This window comes from Onychomys torridus, chromosome 5 (genome assembly GCF_903995425.1).
Source record: "Onychomys torridus chromosome 5, mOncTor1.1, whole genome shotgun sequence".
In the NCBI taxonomy this organism is placed as follows: Eukaryota; Metazoa; Chordata; class Mammalia; order Rodentia; family Cricetidae; genus Onychomys; species Onychomys torridus.
Window position 1 is genome coordinate 31,113,643 of NC_050447.1, and position 5,467 is coordinate 31,119,109.

The 5,467-nt window shown below is 47.9% G+C and overlaps 1 pseudogene; it reads left to right on the forward strand.

Moving 5' to 3' along the window:
* The first annotated feature begins 4,376 nt into the window (after positions 1 to 4,376).
* LOC118584471 lies at positions 4,377 to 5,234 on the forward strand (annotated as a pseudogene).
* Positions 5,235 to 5,467: the final 233 nt, after the last annotated feature.

The window sequence follows — 5,467 nt, forward strand, 5'->3', positions numbered from 1 at the left end:
TGCACAAAGCCCATCAGCACTATTATACCTGGCTTAAAGGCAAGGTTCAGACTTTGTCTTACAGCACTGACAAGCACTGGGCCTGGAGCTGGAACCACCTGAACACCTACTGTGAGCCACATTTCTGCTCAGCAGAGTGACTGACAGTCCCACTGACTAAACCCACTCTGAGAGACAGAAAGGAATTAGTTAAGATCCTCACCAAGAGTGTGATACAATTTAAGTGGCATTTGAGGGCCATTTATCTTGCTCAGAGCTGAAGGGTGATCTGGAATGAGGGAGAGAAGGTTGAAAGAGGAAAGAGGAGAGAGGAGTGTAGAAAGCATTGAAACTAGCCAGGAGTGATGGTGCACGCCTGTGATTCCAGGACTTTGAAGTCTGATGCAAAAGGATCATGAATTTAAAGTCAGCCTTAGCTACATAAATAAGGCTGTATCAGAGGATGAAAGAAAGAATGAAAGGAAGAAAGGAAGGAAGGAAGGAAGGAAGGAAGGAAGGAAGGAAGGAAGGAAGGAAGGAAGGAAGGGAAAAAGGAGAAAGGAGGGAGGAAAAGAAAGATAAAAAACACATACTAATACTGAATTACTCAACCCCAGGCAGCTATAGCTGAGAGTTAAGCATTTGCCTTGCATGCATGGTGCACCAGGTTCAGTCTCCAGTATTGCAAATAAGTAAAAATAAGTAAATAAATACCGTGTGCATACTGCTCACAAGGATACACCCAACCCCCAAATGGAGCACCAATCCATACATGCAAGAGGCTGGGAAAATATGGAGTGGGATGGGGTGGGAGAGATGTGATGTGAATTAAGAGAGGACAGCAAAGGAGCCCAGGACTAGGTAGCACCACACTAGTGTCCATTTCCTATGGGCTCTGCCCACACCAGTCAACTGATCAGATACTTGAGTACCTTCCCCTATTCTTTGTTTCCTGTCTATTGAAATGGTGAGATTCCAACTTGTACACTGGTTTTCCAGGCCATTTCAGTGGTTTGTATGGTCAGACTCAAGGCAGGGTGGTCTTTTGGTTTTAACTCTTTGGGGTTAAGTAAACTTACACAGCTTTCAGGGGTCTTTCAATACACCAGGTTCTATTTAGAAGCCCCAGAAGAAAGTGTATGGCACAGTTCCTTAAATCCATAGTGCTATAGAACTTCAACCTTTGTTTTTGTTTTTGTCCTTGGTATATTCTTTACAGAATAAATTCCAGCCAGGATTGAAACTGAGAAACTACTATCCAGACTGCTTCCAGAGCCACACCAATTCTGACAATCCATGACATCATCCCAGTTTACCAAGACAAGGATGGTGGTGTGGATTTAGGATTCATGAATGACCTGACATGGAGAGTGTGGGAAAAACAGGAGGTTCATGCATACTAGATGACAACGTGGTAAAAGAGATTCAAAGACAGAGAGAAGCAGCCTGACACTGCCCTGCAAGACAAAACCTGGAAGTTCACTCAAAAAAAGCAAGGCATCCCCACTGTGAGACATTGGTATTCTGGCATGGTTTTTAATTTCCCATCCCTGGGATTAGGTATGTCAGCAAGGACTCCTTTGGCTGCCTTCTCTCAATACATCCCAGAGCTTTTATTGTGTTACCCATTTCCCTACATTGTGCACTTTCTTTGAGAATTGTAACCGTGTGAATATTTGACAATTGAATGGTACAAGCATCTCAAAACATACAGCTCTTCCCCAGAGCTGCATTTCACACTCTAATCCGAGGTGATCTCAGTTGCCAGAAACACTCAGGCCGTTAATGGATTTTGGAGGGAAGACGCTGGTAATGAGATTTTTTTTCAAATGTGAATTGTTTTGCTTTCAAAATGCAGGGTGAAATCCAACAGAATATTACCTTCGACACACTGGCATAGTATGTCCAGCCAATCAGATCAATGCTTGGAGTGTGTGCTGCTCCAGCCTCTTCTGTTTCAAACAAAAGCAAGATCTGATTCTTTCTCACAGGGTGGGCCTTTGGCCCTGGAGTAGGATCATTTGTCCATTCTTGTGAGAATAAATTCATTCTGGATAAATTTATTCAGGAATTATTTATTAGGGCCTACTGTGTACCAAGAACTATTTTGTGAACTGAATGGTATAGCAATGGAAAAAATAGTAAAAAATTAAGAAAATTAAAAAAAAAAAAAAACCACAACTCTGTTGTCATGGGATTGGTGTGACACAGAAACATAATAAGCAAACTTGGGCATTTGGTGGCCATAGGGACAATGGCTTTGGAGAATGGTGAGGCAAGATGAGGGCTACAGACTGAGGCACTAGGATCCAACTTCAGATAGGATGTCAGGGAGAGCCTCTCTCTGGGGGCTGATTTTGAGCAAAGATACAAAAAGAAGGAGAAACTGGAAGTCAGAGGCGGCTCAGGATCCCTGAGCTTCTTTGGACAGTGGAGCCAAAGCATAGGTGACTCCTGACAGAATGACTCTCCACCGCACCTGTCACCTGTCCTGGCTGAGAGCCACGGAGAATCAGAGAGAGAGGGTCCAGAGAAGAGCCCTGCCAAGATCTGGGAGATGCAACACTGAGACAGAGAAAGGAAGCTCAGCCGGAAGCTCAGCCCATAGTGACGACACACTCAGAAGGCAGAGGCAGGAGGATCACAAGTTTGAAGGCAACCTGGACTATACTGTGAGACTTTATCTCAAAAGACCAAAGAATGGGCATCTAACTCAGTGGTAGAGTGCTTACCTAGCATGTTCAAGGCTCTGAGTTTGATAGTAGGCACTACGAGATAAAATAGGGGGGAAAGAAGCCAGGGAGGGAGAGGGGAGAAATCAGTCAGGGCTCCAGGACACAGAACCGATAGGCAGTTGCACCCTCACTAGCCTGGCCTGCCTCTTTCTCAGACCAAACCTGGATCCCCCTTGCTCTGGAGCTGGCTCCTCTGCATGTGTTTCCAGCTCTGTAGACATCTCAAGAGGCCTGTCCAGCCAAGTGAGGGTAACTCTCCTTGTCCCCACCCCCCCCCCCCCCCCCGTTCTTGGCTTGCCATACCTTGAGGACCTGTGGATAAATGAGAGCACAGCCTGACCTCCAGGAAGCCCTACTTCTTAGTGACCCTCCATCTTTGGTAAGCCACAAATTTGTGGTCTGTTTCGATGCTAGAGAACAGATAGCCAGTGAGCACATAATAGCACAGGGGTGGAGAGACAACCTCACTCCCTCTTGTGCCTATGTACTCTGTTGTTCTCACACAAGATGGGAGAGCAGAGCCCTTCTGGAAGGACTGTTTACTATGTGAGTGTGGAGATAACAGGAGATCCCTGGGGCCTAGCTTGGTTTCTACCCTACAGGAGACAGGGCTGTGACTCTGGAGGCTTTGGGATTATATTAGTGATGCCTCTGACGTCTGACTGTGAGCTTCTACGAAGACAGGAATGTGAAACCCTACCACTTTATCTCCAGTTCTCAGCATAGTCCCCAGCATGGCACACAGTAGGTGCTCAGGTGGGTGAAAAATGCATGGCAGAGGGAAGAAAATAATTCTTCAAATTCAAGACCGACAACAGAAGCTTTCAAAGCATGGTGCCCTTGTCTCCTCTGTCCTCTGATTTTAGCCGAATGGAAAATTCTCCCAGAGGACACCTTCTCCTACAAGTGGGCTTTATGGGAAGCTACAGGTCACCTTAGAATCAAACAGTCAAAGCCCTCAAGGACAGAAGTGGATGGATAAATGCTCAGCCTCCCGATTTTCTGAGGGAGAAATAGCAATGTGTGTTTTAACTGTTCTTATGGGAGGATGAGGGGATGTTCTCTCCTGTGGGGGCTCATGTGGAGGCCAGAGGTTGGTTTCAGAATATCTTTTCTCCATTGATTCTCCACCTTATCATTTTGAGACAGGATGTCTCACTGAACCTGAAGCTCCCTATTTTGACTAGACTGCCTCCCCCCCAGTATGGCCTGGGATCTGCCTGACTTTGCCCACCAGTTCCAGTGTGCAGGAGGAGAAGGGATGGGGTGGGGGTGGGGGAAGGGGTTGCAGGGCCACACAGTCATGCCCAGCTTGCTCCTGGGTTCTGAGGATCAGGAATCATGTCTTCCTGCTTGCCCAGCAGGCACTTCACCCACAAAGCAGTCTCAGCGGCTCTGCATTGTTCTTTGTAAGATCCTCCATTGGCCACGCCCAAGTGCATAGCCACGCCCAGTGCATAGACTGCTCCCTAGGGCACTTCTGTCAGGGTTTCTTCCCTTCCCTGTCTCCTTGTCTCTGCTGCTTCGTCCCCTCCAAGTAAACTAGCTGGGCCGAGATTTTTATCTCCTGCTCCCACTTAGAGGAAACCCAAATCAAGTCTAATAAGAACTCTATTGCTTTCTGCGCTACTCTGGGACATAACTTACAGGGAAACTTACACAATGTCCGGAGCCCTTGATGTCCTGCAATTGAAGGAGGAGGATGTCCTCAAATTCCTTGCTGCAGGAACCCACTTGGGTAGCACCAACCTTGACTTTTGGATGGAACAGTGCATCTACAAAAGGAAAACGATGGTATCTACATCATAGATCTGAAGAGGACCTGGGAGAAGCTGTTGCTGGCAGCTCGGGCTATTGTTGCCATTGAGAACCCTGCTGATGTCAGCGTCATCTCCTCCAGGAACACTGGGCAGTGAGCTGTGCTGAAGTTTGCTGGCCGCTTCACCCCTGGGACCTTCACTAACCAGATCCAAGCAGCCTTCAGGGAGCCGCAGCTTCTAGTGGTGACTGATCCCAGAGCTGACCACCAGCCCCTCACAGAGGCGTCTTATGTCAACCTGCCCACCATTGCGCTGTGTAACACAGACTCTCCTCTGTGCTACATGGACATTGCCATCCTGTGCAACAATAAGGGAGCTCACTCAGTGGGTCTGATGTGGTGGATGCTGACCCCGGAAGTACTCCGCATGCGTGGCACTATCTCCTGTGAGCACCCATGGGAAGTTATGCCTGATCTTTACTTCTACAGAGACCCAGAGGAGATTAAGAAGGAGGAACAGGCCGCTGCTGAGAAGGCTGTGACCAAGGAGGAATTCCAGGGCGAATGGACCGCACCAGCTCCTGAGTTCACTGCTGCTCGGCCAGAGGTGGCACACTGGTCCGAGGGTGTGCAGGTGCCCTCTGTGTCCAGCCAGCCACTGAGGACTGGTCAGCAGCTCCCACAGCACAGACCACCGAGTGGGTTGGCGCCACCACCAAGTGGTCCTGAGCTCCTCTGCAGACACCTGAGCAAAGGGAAAAAAGATGGAAGGAAAATAAAGATCCTACAAGCTGGAAAAAAAAAAAAAAAAAAAAAAGAACTCTATTAGTTCTGTTTAACTCTTTTGTGCCCAGATTTTGCAAAGCAACCTCTGAAAACTGGCAGCCTCCAGCCTGCCTGCCCTACTCTTTCCAGTGGTCAGCAAACAAGGTCTGTCTGTGAGCACTTCTCCACAGCAATTTGGCTTTTCTTTCTGACCTGCCGTCTTTGCAGG